Below are 17873 nucleotides of genomic sequence, written 5' to 3'. Positions count from 1 at the left end.
TTCAAAATAAATTAAAAGTGCCATAAATTAGCCCACCTACTCCCCAAGAACAGTAAAATCATTGTTTTACAGCCGTAACGGATTTATCATTTACTTTGGATGTCAACCTTACATAATTTCTTTTCCACTTTAAAAATGAATTGAACAAATTGATCTATACTATAAACATTGACACCACTTAAGCAGAATAATAATGCCGATCTACAAGTTCTGACTCCCATTTCTTTAAAAATAGGTTTTAAAATTGTCTTCTGTTCCTGCAACATTTTTGGACATATTGTTACAATGTGCAGCAAAGTTTCCTCATATTTCCCGCAAAGCCTACACATATTTGATGACCATTTATACTCCCACTTAGGGGTTCCATCTTTGGTTGGATATATGCCAAACCTTAAAAGCATACATTTCTTTTTAATCAAGGGTTTTAGGTGAAAAAGTAAATAAGGTTGGACCAACAATTTCTCAAAAGGGTTTGCTATAGACCAGAAGTGTTTTTTTATTCTCAGCTCATCTTTATCCGTTATTTCTGACAATAGAGCAACGGTTGGATTAATTGATTTTTTATAAGCCGTTTTGCTCCTCACTTCATCTACCAGGTTAGGGCATTCGAAATTTAAAAGACACTCGGATAGATAATCCTGCCAGCTTCTCGAATACTGGCCCTTCGAGATCTCACGCCAGCACATATTTGCTAACGTACACTCATCGGCTCGAGATAGTGCCAATAGTGTTTTTAAAAATGTAGCTTGGCGGACCAAAAGCTGATTCCTTAAACCATATTCCAGCCTTAAATTAGCGCGAGGAATCTGTCTAGGAATCCTAAAAACTGATTTATATGTCCTTATCACAATGCCCTCATGCAATTTTGCATCCCTACCCCTGAAAATTATTGACCCATAGTCTAGGGAGAGGATGAGCTTTGCTCTCATGGCTTTGAGAAAGTGATCATAATTGGGACATAATAACTTATCTCTCAGTTTTCGAAAAGCAATGGCAAGTGAGGTACCATTAGCCTCTGGGGGGCATATTATCAAGGGGGTTTATCTCCGCTTTTTTGGCTTTAAAAGCCAAGAAAGCGGAGATAAAATTATCTCCCTATTACCTAGCTGTCGCTAACACCAGTTAGCGACAGCTAGTAGGAGATAGCGACCATCTTGGGCCCCACTTTGCATGTCAGTGATATGTATCACTAATGACATGCAAAGTGGGCGTGCCAAGATGTTAACGACTGGAAACAGTCGCTAACATCGCTATCTCCTATTACCAACTTTTGGAGATATTCGCGCTAAGCGCGAATATCTCCAAAAGCTAACACCTGCCCTGAGCAGTTCTTAGCCATGTTATCCAATGGGAGGTGGATAACATGGCTAAGAGCATTAGCTCGGTAATGCATGAATATCGCTGACTTTTCAGCGATAATTATGCATTGCGGCCGTTTTTTATCGCATTTGCGATAAACCTTGGTAATGCCAAGGTTTATCTGCGATAAAAATCGCCGCAGCTCAGCGGTAAAATTTTGTCTCTAACCAAGCAATAGCGATAATTATCGCTATTGCTTGGTAATATGCCCCTAAGTTAATAAAATGCTGTCTAAATGTCAATCCATCATCAAATGAGATTCCCAAATATTTATAAGATTTTACACAGTCTATAGTGAAACCATTAATATTCAAATCCTTTACCCCTAATTTGCCTTTCCCTATTGACAATATTTTTGGTTTTTTTGTATTGATTGTTAAACCATTTTGAGTAACATATATGTTAAATGAATTTATTAGTCTTTTTAATCCTATGATAGTATGGCTAAGTAAAATGGAATCGTCTGCATACTGTAAGTATTTAATCTCTTTACCCATCAAAGCAGGGGAGTGCGAATTTGCATCATTAAAATGGGCTGGAAGATCGGACATAAATAAATTAAAAAGGCAGGAAGCAAGCACATACCTTGTTTTAAGCCGACATTCGTTTCAAGTCGACGGGTGGTGTGTCTACCGACGCCAATTTTGATCTTAACCCAAGTATTGGAGTACAATAACTTAATCATTTTTCAAAGTGGTTCTGATTTTCCCCAATTAATTAACTTAATCCAAAGAATATTTCTGGGGACAGAATCAAAAGCGGCTTTTAAATCAATGAAACATATATACAATTTTTGTTTCCTACATTTTGCTCTTTCTCCAAGTTATGTCAATAAAATCAAATTAGTAAGAGTTGATTCACCCTTCCTAAAACCAGTTTGGAACATTGGAATCAGTTCTTCTCTTAGCGACCAAGACTCCAACTCCTCTAACAGACAACTTGCAAATATTTTCGCATCTACGTCTGTGAGGGTTATTAAACGATAATTTGCAGGGTTGTCCCGGGGGCCACTTTTACAAATTGGCTATATAATGGTTCCCTGCCATGATTCCGGGATACAACCAGATTTGAGAACCTCATTAAAAAGGAGCGTTAATAACTCTGGCCAATTCGTAATTTTAGCTGTAAAAATAGCATTGGGGATTCCATTAGGGCCAGGCGCTCCATTAGCTCTGATTTTAAGTAAAACCTTTTTAACTTTGTCAACCGACCATGGCTCAATAACGTGGGAGCATAGTGAGTCACTGATACTAAGGGGAACAAACCCTCCTACTGGCTCCACAATACAGTGATGGTCAAAAAGTTCAGCATCATCGTTCGGGTGACTTTGAGGAGCTGTTTTCACTTTATTAAAACATTTTATCCAACTTAATTCATCTATGTTGGCACTATTACTTCTGCAATTACCATTTTCTGAATTATTAATAATGCCCCAGAACAATCGCAAGTCCTTAGATTTGCATGCAAAGTGAAGTTTGGCCCAAGTTTCTTCATAATACAGTTGTTTAGCCCTCCAGATTTCATTCTTATAACCCCTCTTTAAGTCTCTGATTTTAAGTGACATTAAAAAGTAAGAAGTCCCATTTGCTTTTCTATACAATGATCTTATTGTTTTATTAAGTGTTCTTTTCAAGTGCAATAAGCGATGAGAAAACCAACCAGGGTTCTTCGGGTTCCATATAACACCCCCAGAGGGTTCCTTGTTAGAAAATGTATCCAAAAGGGAATCACATAAGGAGTGCCAAAGAGCAACCATCGAATTCCCCTCGGAGTTGGAAGCCTGGTCTTCAAAGAGTAAATGATAAAGAAATTTAATAATATTCTTCTCAGTTTTGTCGCTCCATATTAGCCTTTTAAGATTAAAAGCAGCAGGGGCAGTTCTTAATATTCTAATTTCTGGTAAATATTCAAAGGGGAAACTAAAAGCAATAACTTGGGGATTGTGGTCACTCTCAATCCTTGGAACAACCTCATATCTTTGAACTAAATCAGAGAGTTTATCTGACAATATAGTATAATCAATTATAGAAAGACTGTCAGTTTTATTAAACATTGGAATATGCTCTCTATCTTGCATAATCGTTAGGTTATATTTAATAAACTCACATTTAGACAATTGGGCCAAAAGATCTGATTGAATTTCCCGCTTTTTATACAATACAAGATGAGTATTAAAATCCCCAGAAATCATCATCTGTGAGTCCATATGATCATAATATAGCACTTTCACCATTTACCATAACCTGATAAGTTGTAATGATCTAACCTTTGTTTTCGAACTTGAATAAACATTTAAAAAAATTAGTGATTTTCTAGCAATTTATTTAATGCCCTGTATCCATTTGACTTGAAAGTCAATCTCATAGTGTTCGACGTCAAGACTTAAAGGAACATATATAGAGAGACCACCACTTGGTCGACCAAAAGCAGACTCCCTAGATGCCGCGTTCAAGTATTCATAATAGCCGATCAGTGGTTTACCACACATATTCCATGTTTCTTGCAAAATTAACATATCAAAAGATTTTAAAAAGCCTACAACATTTACATCCTCCATAAGTGAATTAAAACGATTTGTATTCCAAGAACAAAGTTTAAAAGAAGTTGGTGCATTATCTAGAGTACCCCAGCATCAATCTATCTTTACTGTATTATTTCTTGATAGTGTAGACGGGAGCCAGCTCCAATCTTCAACAGCCTCGGGGACCCTCTTTAACTCCTCGCAGACACGTGATCCTGGCTGACAACTTTTGATTTTGATGCCACATAACCTGTTTAAGTCTGATGATGGGCCTGAGGCGCCTTTCAACACTCTAAATTGATCAACCTCAGTTAGTTTTAGAGCATCCTTCTTCACTATTGGACTGCACAACAATTTAATCGGGATTAATGGGGTCGGGTATTGTAGACCTTGGGGTCTCCATACCTTAATCCCCCAACTTTCAAAGTTGTTAGCATTGTCAAATATATTTCTAACAATGTCATCATTTAACCAAGTCGTGATGGTTGTCTCCCTATTACTACCATCGATCTTAAACTCCACAGAATCCAGATCTCCAGATACTATATCCTTTAGATCTGGAATTGCTTTTAGTAGTTTCAAAATATTACCCCTATTCAAAATATCATGAGAAACTCGAGTAGAATATTGGGGACAAAAAAACACTTTTCTCTTTTCAGCCAACACATCGGGGGGTTCTAGATCGCCCCTTACCCTTTCATCAGCTAAAATCATCTTCCCGGCATTCGTTGGCAGAGCCGAAACCGACAGATTTATTTGTTCAGTCTGCTCTGATGGCAATTGGACCAGAATACGAAGCCGGTCCTCCTGTTTATTCGCATTGCATTGCAGGTAATTGGGATTTACACATTTCCCATGAGGAGGATTTTGATCTTGGATGCAGGGCTGATTACTCTGACTGATCTGATTATGTTGTTAACAGATGGAATTTACAAGTTTCTCATTAGCCATATGTTGGCCTCCCTGTAGGTTTATTCCATTGTCTCTAGACTGAACTGGCACTATCCCTTCTGGATTTTTTTGCATCTTATCTTTAGGCCCTACAATTGCTTGAATAGGAGTAATCAGGTTTTGCTTAGTAAAATGTTGGTTACCAAACTGGAAATCTGGATCAGAAATTGGCTGAGTTTGCCCTCCTACAGTCCCCAAAATTACTTTGGACCCCATAATTAGTTCGGACTCCTCCTTTATCCCACTACTCCCATCCTTACTAGATTGTTTTTCCTTTTTATCGACTTTAGAGGCCTTCGTTGGTCTAAAAATAGGGAAGAGAGGCACAGATTTAAAATTAGTGGTTAAAGGGAGACTATTATTTACTACCCCACTATGGAGTTTTTTATCCTGTACTGATTTATTATGTGCTTTCCTTAACTTTTTTCTCGCCCTTTTTGATAAGACCTCGGGCTCTGCGATAACTTCTGTAACCCTACTTGCTTTGGTGCAGATCTAATTCGACTCCAATTTTTTCTTCGAATTTCGGGATTGAGTGGCATCGGGAGGTACATAAATGTTTCCAGCTACTGTCAGGGCGGCCTTATTTTTGTCACTATTGATCAACGGGCGGGAACGTTTTAAAACTTGGGGATTATTGACTACATTTCCAGGGTTTGTTGATTCGTCACACCCCCCAGCTTTTCTACCAGACAACAATTTTACTTCATGGACCATAGAACTTACAATTGAAGGCAAGTCAGAAATTGTATCAATCAATTGAGCACATGTGCGAAATACTAGCTGACTCTCTTTATCTGCTTATAGCTTCGAGATTAGATTAGTAAGTTGGAAAAGCTTTGCATCAATTCCTGCCACATCTGATGCTAAAGTATTTAGAATATCCACCTGTATGTCTAACTTGTCCGAATGAAAATTAAGGGCGTTAGTTATAGAATCCATAGTATTTAGAATACAGTCCCATACAACACGCTCAGGATTGTTAGCATTATTTTCTAAGGCACCAGATCTTGCCTGAAAGTTTCCCTCAAATGTTGTTAACAAAGATAAATCAGCTGCATTAAAAGATTTACATTGCTCATTTGTATTAGCTTTAGGGTTATTGCGCCTACTGGCCACACCTGGAATCAAAATTGACTTATTGATGGAAAAACTATTCTCCAAAATTATACTAGACTGATCCAAATTAAAAGGACGAACATCACCAGTAGGTAAAGGTTGATTAATAGGGCTTGATACTAGATCATCAACATCAACACCACTTTTATTATTTAAAGTGTCAACATTATGATCCGACACTACGGCCACATTACTCACATTATAGATAAAACCGGAGGAGATATCAATTACTGAGCCGACAGCATACATGCTCTCAGTGTTTTTTTTGCAAAGCTCTTCCGGTCCGGTACTTTGTGAGTCCTCCACCAGGATTGGCCCGGTAGGGTGTTCCATCATATTTTGACAGTGAATTTGTGCTTGCGTCTGCAGCCTGCTAGAATACTGCGATGAACATTCAGGCGGTAAGAGCACTGAATCCTGTACCACTTTGTCCAACTTTAAACTCCTCTCCTTAAGGCCAGCCACTTCATGCAACTTGAATGAACCCGGGGCAATTTTAGACTCTTTTACTATGCTGAATTGATCAGATTTTAAACTCTGTTCTGGAGAATCAGCCCCTTCGCATGACTTTGCTACTATCGAGTCAGATTTAGACTCTGTTGGTTCACAAGGCTGAGCACTTTTTAGACACAATAACGGAGATGATGAGTCAGATATTCTACAATCAGTGATAGGATCAATATTATTAGTTGTATTTATTTTTTGTTTTTGAGTAAGACTATGGTGGTACTTAAAAAAGAAGCTCTTAATCGACGGTTGGCCATCGGTCTTGGAGATCTTTTGAATCTTCCCGGGGGTTATGGGGTATATGGGGGATAAAGGTGAGGAACTCAACTCGACTGAATCACTCAAGTGCTCCCTTGATGAAGCACAACCTCTACTTGTGCGGCTTGTTCCACTCAACCCCTCATTTTTTTCATCGCTCTTTTCATCTTGTTTCAACTGGGACCCCACATTAATTGGTGTATCCGACTTCTGGCGTTGTTTTAGTTTTGGCAGAGCCCCACGCTGATGGCCAGATCTCATCATCAACTGTCTCCCGGCTAGGGCTACAAACTATAACATTAACAATAACTAATACCAACACCAAATAATAACAAAAACAAACTTTGTAAAGCTGACTTCAAATCTACCAACCCTCAAGGACTACTACCTCACGACACAGTTGCGACTTTGCAGCTTGCACGGGTCACACAGTTCAATGTTCAATGTTAAATGATCAATATTCAACTACACTGTTTTTCATATGTTTTACTTATATTTGGATTATTTAGAATGTGTTTGTTGTTCATTGTATAGTGCCGTAACAGCAGCAAATCCGAAGGTAAACTGGAAGATCCCCACCACATCCAGTAGACACCGTGGTTCCTTCCCCCCTGATTGAACGGTGGGTACTTCGACCTGCCTCTGCTGCCTGGCTGCGTAGGAAACCAGTGAATCACAAGCTCAAGCTCAGAGTCCCTCCGTGTCTCGGAATCCCGTAAGCCCGCTGCAAACAAAACTACCACCCCGGCCTGTCTGCTCACTGCCCACACACCCAGCCCCCAAACAGCCAAAAATCGCCAAGCCACAGGGCCACTATCAGCCTCACAACACGGCACGGTACAGTACGGCTTTGCAGTGGGACGCAATGGCAGTATGCAGGCACTGACAGGCACCAGGAACAGCAGCCGTCGGGGATTGGTAATGGTACTCGCAGCAGGTAAGCCGGCAGCCCGGTAATGCGGAAATGCGGGAGCTCCGTGCTTTTCGGCGTCTTTCGGCGTCTAAACTGGTTGCGCCACAGCACAGCAACTCAGTAGCAAAGGTACGTCTTTTTGTGGGGGTTATTACTTAGATATTTAGATATTTAGTTAGTGTTGTTCATTTGTCTGCTTGGCAGCTTCTTAGCTTTTTCTAAAATTCTCTATGATGCCGTGTTGCAGCTTTCTCTGGTCTAGAGTACAGGAGGCAGTTTGAGGAGGAGTTACAGGAGGCAGAGATTCAGCTGATTCAGACTCCTGCAAAGTCCCACAGCACCACACTGCAGCTCCCACAGCCTCGCGGCTCTTTGCGGATCTTTGCGGAGCACTCACGGCACACAGTTTTTTTGTGGTTTTTTTCACGGTGCTCGGAGCACAGCTTTGCTCAAGGGGCGCTTAGAGCACTCAGAGCCGCCGGAATCACAGCTTTTCGCCGCCTCTCCCCGGTTCTATGATCCTACGGCACTATGGCTCTCAGACCCCCGCAGGGGCTCGTGGGGCAGTTTACCACCTACGGGGCTCAGAGCTTTGAGCCTGGGTCCGGATAGAATCTCTGGAATCACTCTGTGGCTCTCAGTGCGGTGGCCGGAGCAGTTCAAGCACCTCTGGCAGCTCTCCCCCGGCGTTTCACTGCCTCACCTGTCTCTGTCTCTCGCTGCCGAGCAAAGCTGTGGGCTCGGTCTCCGCACTCTCTTGAGGACACGCCACCGCCTGGCTGACCCGCTGACTCCCTGACTCGGAGGGGAAGATGGTGCAGGATGATGGATGCCTTTCGCGGCTTTTCGCGGTGCCGGTTTTTGTGCCGGATCAGTCACGGTTCTGTGCCGGGAGGGTTTTTATGGGCGGCTCCTCACACTACAGCCACCACCACCGCTACTCTCCTGTTCTGCTGCTACTAGCTTCCGCTCGCTCGCTGTCTAGCACTATCTAGCACTATTGACTTCTAAACCCTAATTTTCGGTTATCTTTTAAAAATGTAGAACTGGTTTTACTTATTTGATTTTTGTTGTTTTGCTCTTGTTTTAATTATTTTCTATTTTCTAAACCTGTGTGGAGTATTTTTGGGATGGTTCCATTGTGTTAGGAGGGTGTGTGTGCATGCGTATGTGCGTGTGTGTGCATGTGTGTGTGTTTGTGTGTATATATTTGTTTTACAGAAATACTTTACACATTGCCTCTTTAGATAGGCCTGACTAATCTGTATCAAGCTACCAGAGGGTGAGCAGAGATTATTTTTTGTGTGAATCTAGTTGATCCTGAATAGAATTGTGGACCCTACTTGGACAGGGTGCAAACCTCTGCCAACCCAATTTCCAACACAGACTTCCAACAATTTTACTGGATTGAAGACAGTGTTGACCTCAATTTTATGAGGTAATGTGTCCTTATGTTAATGCACCATGCAAAACACCACAATCAAACAAAATACAGTACATTAATGATTCAGAATTATGGGTTCTAGAGCAATGAATAGGTGAAGGGTTTTGTTTAAAAAATTCAATGACAAATGGCACAGAGTCCTGAATGCTTTCAAATGCAGAGTTCGACCGACAATGTGAAATTTTTTTAAAACATTGCAAGTCTTATTTTATTTCAAAATCTTTATTCCAACAGAGGGATAAAACCATTAAACCACAATCCAATCAGGGACAAATCACAGCTAATCATTGATTAAAAATAAATAAATGCACAATAATGTACTCATTGTCAAAATATGTGCAAAATGCCAGCAAAACACAGTAGCAAATTATCAAAATGCCATTTGATTTGTCCCACTGAGAGCACATTTTAAAAAGGAACACACATTTGGAAAGTAGGGGAATTTAGTGACTGCAGGTGAGACAAGGCCTCTACATGAGTGCTGATGCCACAGACTCTGATTAATGGACTACAAATGTCTTAGATTAGATCCTATAATATCTACAAAACAAAGTGAAGTGGAGCAAGATCTGAGGAGAGGCCTCATCACAAGGGCAAATTAGTACATGTGTGCAATTAAATTAACCCAGTGGAAAACATAGATGCCACTTTACTATGCCCAGCCTTAATCTAGTTAACACAACTCTATTCCATACGGTGTCCATCCAGGACAAGTATGGCTCCATATGGGGAGTGGATTGCAAGCTGACATATTCCCTAATGGAAATGTTGGCTGTTTCAGATTCCTTTCTGTGCAGTGTGTTCCTAGTTAGGAATGCATTCTTGACCCACGATAGATAAGTCTTGGAAGTACTGGAGGGGGCAGAGAAAAGCTTGGATCTCTCAGGTCAATAATTTCATGTTTGACCCAGTATATATATAAAATAAAGACCTCTATTACAGGCACTGCAATCCAAGATCACCTTCCTGTTAAAGCCTGAGTGCTGGTTTGCCCAGATGGCACACCAAAGTGCCAGGGGGAGGGCAATTTAAGTCTTCATCAAACCCAGCCCCAAGCTCCTGATGGACAATATAGGAGGCACATGATGGAGGTACACACAGGAGACAACACAGGGCCCAGTTTTCTTCAATACAAAGGGCAGAGATGTTAGAATAGCCCCATATACCAGTCGCATATGCCAGCCTCATAAATAAGAATGGGGAGAAATTTGCTCCTAAAGACTTCTGGCAAGGGAGCCATGGTCTTTATGCCAATGCGCAAAGGTAGGCTAAAGATAAAAAACAGTAGTGTAAGTAAACCTTTGAGCTGTTTTGTTCTTACAGGGACCCCAATTGCCCTTGGCATCAAAAACCACTCTAAAATAAGAAAACTAGAGTCAACTAGGTGGCCTTTAAAATAAACACTGCTTAGTTTCATAGATGAGGGCCCCCATGACATGGTGCATGTTTTAGAGTGATTGGTAGGTAGGCCCAGAAACCCCATTAAGCCCACACATTTCTTGAAGAGAGTGTTTAAAACTCATATATGTTCTACTTATTATGACAACTTTGTCCTGCCCACCATTAGTATGTCCACCACACAGGTGTACAGTCTCATCAAGACCATTTATGTACAACAGGAAGAATATAGGGGCCAGTACACACCCCTGACAGACACCCTAACATAGCACAAAACTGGAGGTGCACTCACCAGCAGGGCCGTATCTAGCAGATGCTGATAAGTCAAAGTGGAGTGCATGCAGATATTGGGCTTACCTTCGGTCCACTCCCAGATCACTCAGTATGTCCCATAACCTAAACCTAGCCACACTGTCAAATGCACTGGATAGGCCCATGAAGGTCAGGCAGATGGAGCCATGCTTAGCTACTAAGTAGTTGTCGATTGAGACGCAGCAACCAAGGACAACAAATGGTCTAATACAATCTAAGTCTTGATTGGCAGCAAAATCAGAAAATAATCTGACAGAACCCCTAGTAAAACAGGAAGGTCTTCTGGCTCACTCCAAAAATTCAGGGTTCTTTTACACAGTTCTCGAAAAGAAAATGAGAACTTCTGCAGAATCTTCATGGTGTGAGTGAATGTATCAACTCTTCAGCAAAAGTACAAAAGAAAAGAATGTCAATTACCTTAAAACTAAGCACTATGGGTCATATGTATGCAGCCATTTTGCATTTCCTAAAGGTGCAAATTACTATTTCAGATTATGTGGAAATGTAAAATGGTGTTTTCATATGTACAAAGTAATTTTTTCAATGATGCAATTTGTGTTTACCATAATGTAGAAATCTAATTTTTTTGCATCTCAAATTTGGAAATCGCAATTTGTACTACCAAATAGCGATTCACACACAATGTGTACAAAGGATTTCCTAATTGTGATTAGTCACAAAAAGGTTCATTTAGGAAATGCAAATACCATCATTGTGTTACAAGTGGTAATCAGGTGCAACCTACAGAAATTCACCTAAAATGCATCTGATGCTTTTAGAATGGTGGCTTTGCATGTCTTGCTGAGGAGGATGAGGATTTTGGCTGGTGGGCAGAGCAGAAAAAGCAGACAGGAGACGATATTTAGGGTGGAATTCACCTTCTTTGAACAGACTGATTCTCATAAATAGAAGTATAGACTGAGTAGTGAGGAAATTCAACTTTTGAGTTACATCCTCAGCTACATACCCCAGCAGTCAGAAGCAATGAAATTCCACCACATGTGCAGGCAATGTGTTGTCTACACCTTTTAGCTTCTGGCAGTTATCAAGGCATTATAGCAGTGGCATGGGGAGTGTCAAAATGTGAATTTTCGAGTTTTTTCATAGTTTCTTGGACATCATGGTTGGCAAATTGAACCAATTCATTTTTTTAAAACACCCCCCAATATATTAAACACACAAAACAAATGTTTTATCAGGTACCACAGTTTCCAAACGTTATTGGTTGTTTTGATGGTACACATATATTTCTATAAGCCCCCCTCTGCAAGTTAATTAGTTGATAGAAACAGAAAAAGCACCCATTCACTCAATGTTCTGGTCGATTGTGAAGCTTCATGCATCATAACTGACTTTGCAGCCAGATTCTCAGGCAGCACACATGACTCCTTTATCTTCCGCCTGAAATGGAAAAAATAACCATCTCTCTGGGTTGTTTTGAAGAAGATTGCAAACTCAATTAATGCAGTATTTAGTAGCATGTTTGTAAAAAATTTAATTCTTTCTCCTTCTCATACTATTTAGGGAGACAGTGAATATGTGTTGCACCCTTGGATACTGACACCATTGTTGAATCCAATAACCAGAGTTAAATTCAAGTTTATTTTTTATGACAAGGAAATCATACGGAGTTCCAAAAAAATTATAGAGTAAATATAAAGCAAACAATACATTTCATACAATAGTTAATTAATTGTATAACACATAGTTGAACCCAAGAACCAGAAGTGAAAGGCAAGTTTATTTTTTATCTTACAGAACTCCTACGGAGGTCCAGATAATTATAGAGTAAAGATAAAGCAAAGAATACATTTCCTACAATAAATATTTTTTCTTTCTACAAACCTAGCTCCTTAAAATATATTAAGAATACAGAACAACTCAGTCAAAGTGCAATATACAAAGTGTGAGTAGAAACAAAACATTCCTAAAATATTGCAAGGAACTTACTAAGTGAGGAACAATAACAAATATTACAATGTAATGTTCATCCTGAAAGTCCAAAAGAACACTGAATGGCAGTCTACACTACAGACAGCTCAGGTCACAATTTGAACTATAATGTCCATGAAAACGACATATTTCGACAATGCATTCCACACATGTTTCGTCTTTTATTTGAATCATGATTTCAGATGATGCAGTCCAGTAGGCAGCAGATAATGCTTCCAGTGCAGCCCGTTCGAACCACGCATTATCGCAGGGTGAGCACACTCTGACCACCAGACGTACCACTAACTCAGTACACCATAAATAATCACCACATGGCCTTATTAAGGCAAAATTCAGTAGGCAAAAGACATTGTTACCAGTGCGGCCTGCCTGGAATATGCATCATCGAGAGCTCCACACAAACCGCCCCCACCTCAGTGCACCACAACTCATGAACCCTTTACGATAGAATCTTCTGTGTATTATTTCACATGTAGTGCTCCTACCTTTGTACAGCAGAAGTCATAAACCGTTTATGATGGAATATCTATGTATAATGTGATGATTACTATTGTACTTGTTACCAACAGCAACATAGTAAAATGGATTTGAGCGCACGTGCCCGTACCCACTTCAGCTATCTATCTGTGTCTGTGTATTCATTATGTTTGTAAAATGCTGCCCCTGGGCACTACCACATTACATTTTGCTTTAAACAGCGTATGCAACCATCTTACCTCTGGCAGAAAGAAAAACTTTGGTTATATAACTTTATCTCGCTCATGTTACAAATACTAACGTCGAAACTGGATCATTATCATACTGCAAGCAAAGTGTATAGTAAATTTATAAGTGTCTCCGATTGCTCGAGTTTTTTTTGTAGCATATTTATAGAGCGCAAAGTCAACCCAAAGCTATTTCAGCGGTTAACATGACCACCGTATTTACTAGGGGTGGGCGTAGTTCGTGAAGTAGCGCTACGCGTAGCTACGCAAAGCGCACTTTGCACTACGCGAGCTACGCGCAGCACTACGCGAACTGCGTAGTAGCATGTTCGCACTGTGCAAGATGTCATTTTCAATGATTGCACAGTGCGGACAAGCAACCTGCACTGTGCAATCATTGAAAACGGCATCTTGCACAGTGCGAGCTGTACTTTTCTGCTGCTTGAGTAGATTTTTACTTGAGCTGCAGCTTTCTCAATGCGGACTGGTAGTTTCTCATGTGTGAGAAAGTGCGACCCCTCGCAATGAGAAACCTGACCTCCCGGCGTTGAGAATCTCGCCAGGAGGTTTGTTTTCCATGGGCGCGATCGGCAACTTGATGTTGCTGATCGCGAACAAGGATAAAGTCTCGCGAGGATGTCATTTTGCTTGCTCGCGGTCGCCAACTTGACGTTGAGGACCGTGAGCAAGCAAAAAATGACCGCTGAACTACACTACGCTACACATGTTTGCACTGTGCTATGTGCAGTTCGCGTAGTGTGAAGTTACGCAAACTACACGAGCGTAGAGTTGTGCTTGCCCAGGGTTAGTATTTACAGTACATTTTAAGGCAAACGTAGATTATGTGATTTGTCTACAATAACAGGATGTGGACGCTACTCCGGGGCTCAAACACTGATTTCCAGCACCAAGTTCGACAGTATACCCAAATGACCACATAAGTATATATATTAACTGCCCTTCATATGCCAAAAACTGCAACCTAAAGCTTTCATAGTCCTGTATTGCTACAGCTACAACACTCCACTGAATGTACAACAAATGTTCATATTCACAGAAATGCGTCATGTCCACCATCTGTTATGTGTGAAACTATGGTTTAATATAGGGTCAGTGATACCCCGTACCTTCCATGTTGTGGGACTTCACAGACATAGTGACACATTTGCGATTAAGATCCTGGTGACAGCATAACTACAACACAGACACCGGAATCAGTTGATTTCTCAAATAGCTCACAACGGACCCACGCTAATACCTCCGGAGTCATTGTTCACAGCTTCGCGCAGCACTGGAATACGTCAGGCCAACACACACCGCTTACGCTTACAGGAAAACAGAATAATGCTACATGGCCCAGATTTTCATTGTAGTGATCTGCTAGTTACAGGTCTAGTTGTCAGAACAATGCACACACTCCCTCAAGGCTGGTATACACCCACACCACACCCATCCAGCACAGGGGTCACAAGACACATGACCCTACCAATAAAAAAAAGGGCACACGTGCTCTACAACATTTCAGAGTTGCTCCCATCGCAAGCGCTGTCATGGCCAGTCCTGGTGGTTCGGACGCCTCATGCAGGCCCGAACCACCGAGCAGGGGAGCCCACCACTATGTGCGTGGGGATGTATGACGTTATAACGCATACTTTTACTCTGCAGACCATTACAACGCGACTTTTACTCCGCATACCGTTACAACGCATAGCGCCTTGGGGCGCTGGATAGTGGTAAGTATAATTTACTATTCTAACTCCAGTCCCCGTGGACCCTAGGGAAGGTGTTGGATAGTAAATTATACTTATTACCTATCCTAGAGCGCCCCCCAGCGCAATGCGTTGTAATGGTATGCGGAGTAATGGTCGCGTTGTAATGGTAGTGCGGAGTAAAAGATCCGTTGTAACGGGTGTATACCGTGCGTGGCCTCTCTGGCCACTGAATTAGTGGTACGGCAAGGACTGAGCGGGTGAGCAACCTGCGATGATGATGGGTTCACGAGTATGTCCTTATCCATAGTGATTTCAAAACTCAACACCAGGGGGCCGATTCCGATTCGGGAAAAAAAGCATACGTCTGAATCGTATCCGGAGCCCTCTCCATACGAATCATACACGTCCGTCCGAATTGCGTAGTATGATCCGTATCTCATCAATCCGCCCGAATCGTCGCGAAGCGTACGAATTGCAAGGCTGAAACCGTATGACACGGACCCTCACAGTGTACCGTACGATTTGTAAACATGCCGTATGACCCGACGAGTATGATCCGGACTGGGGTATGAGAACGCGATTCGTACTGTCCGCGTCAGGTAAGGGCGATTCGTACGGTCAAACACACAATCACATACACATAGTACGGTGCGTACACCCCATGATCGCAGAGGTACGGTGCGTGCCCCTGCGATCATGGGGTGTACGCACTGTACCCCATGATCGCAGGGTGTATGCACTGTACACCCTGCGATCATGGGGTACCGTGCATACACCCCATGATCGTGGGGTACGGTGCGTACACCCCATGATCGCAGGGGTACGCACCGTACCCCTGCAGACATGGGGTGTATGCACCGTACCGGGGGGGCTGTTCCATACCTGTTTCGAGGCTTCTCTGGACATTTTGGGCTCCCGTAAAAAAAGCGTTGTACGGTGCGTAGCTAACACGAATCGTACTTGGATTTATTTTTCCAATAGCAGAAAAGTTTTTATAGTCGGTCAAATATCCATTGCTCTCACATGTGTAGCAAAGTAGATGAGTATTTATTTTTTTATACTATGTACCTCTAAATTTACCATCTTATTTTGACAACCTTTTCTTTCTCAATTAATTTAGGACTCGCGCCTCCGTTCATGTGCGCAGTACAGCTCGTGCCTTCGTTGTAGTGCACACCACTGCTCACGCAGCGCAAGATATTTCCTGAGTGAAAAAACAGGGATATGAATCTAACCTATGAATCATAGACGCTCGTGCATGTCCGTTTCTTCAGTTCTACCCCATTGGCCTTTGCGTGCGACTTATTCTAAAAGACTGCACGCAATTGGCCAGAGATGGGCACATTGCTCTCCCCATGGCCTATTGGTGTCTATTACGCGCTTGCTGCACGTAATAGACTCCAATAGGTCATGGGGTTTCAATTATCGTGCACAGACACGGGCGTGATGAGTGAAACCACGTGTATGGCTGCGCACCACTTGTTTTCTATAACTGGATGGAAAACATTACTAGTCTACTAATTGTTGATAAATCGAAGCCCATTAAACAAGTTAGAACCACAAAAATGGTTGTATTTTTAATGGGGGAGGGGAGGTGTGTGAGAGGGCGATGTTATTCTACTGCACATTAAGATAGTGGCAATTACCAATCATAACATCTTTCTTCTACTATTTTTTAGATGTGGAGCTTCAGGGTGCCCTATGTCCCGGCACGTAGTGGGAAACACACCGGTGACAGAAAGGTGTGCTGCGAATATTCTTTTCAGTGTCACTCTCTCACTCAGACGTTGAGCTTTGGTGGTGTTGAGGGGGTGGTGAAGGGCGCCAATTCGTGAAGCACAACTTGGTAGATAAAAAGGAAGATAAGATTGTGCGTCATTTGTTCATCAAAGGAGAGAGGAGGATAGCCTCCTCTCTCCTTTGATGAACAAATGACGCACAATCTTATCTTCCTTTTTATTTACCACGTTGTGCTTCACGAATTGGCGCCCTTCACCACCCACCCAACACCACTAAAGCTCAACGTCTGAGTAATCTGCGATGATGCATGGCCATCTTAACAACACCTGAAAAGGTTTATTCGGCACGTGATGGACAGTCTTTGAAACACGCCAGTGGCACAAGGTGAGAAGAGAAGATTCTTTCCGCAGCAGCGAGAAGTCACCTCTGGGTGGTGAGAGAGGATAGTGTGCAGCAACCTGAGTGTGTAGGAATGGTCAATAACATCCGGGCAGTGGGATTGGATAGGGTGCAGCAGTCTGGGTGCGCAGGAACGGGGACTTACCTTCGGGCCTTGGGAGTGCATGGGGTACAGCACCCTGGGAAGAAAAGAGCACACAGACACCTCCTTGCTGTGGGAGTTGATGGAATAGAGCAGGCTGGGTTTAATAGGCGTAACACTGAAAAATATGTGTGCAGTTGTATACTCTGCAATTACTAATTGTATACTATCTTTCAGATCTCTAAACTTGAGGGTGCACTATAACCTGGCACGTAGTTGGACACACACCAGTGGCAAAAAGGTGAGCTGCGAAGATTTTCTCCAGTGCCAACCTTACCTATCCTGCTCCATCTCTTCCTTTCTCTCTCTCACACTTTCAATGTCTTTCTTTCTCTCTTCCTCTCTCTCTCGCTCATTCTTTCTTTCTATTTCTTCCTCTCTTCACTCTTTCTCTCTATCTATTCCTCTCTCTCACACTGTCTCTCTTTCACTTTTCAAGTT

This window comes from Lissotriton helveticus, chromosome 5_1 (assembly GCF_964261635.1).
Source record: "Lissotriton helveticus chromosome 5_1, aLisHel1.1, whole genome shotgun sequence".
Lineage (NCBI taxonomy): Eukaryota > Metazoa > Chordata > Amphibia > Caudata > Salamandridae > Lissotriton > Lissotriton helveticus.
The sequence above is the reverse complement of the archived record's forward strand: the minus strand, read 5'-3'. Positions refer to the sequence as shown.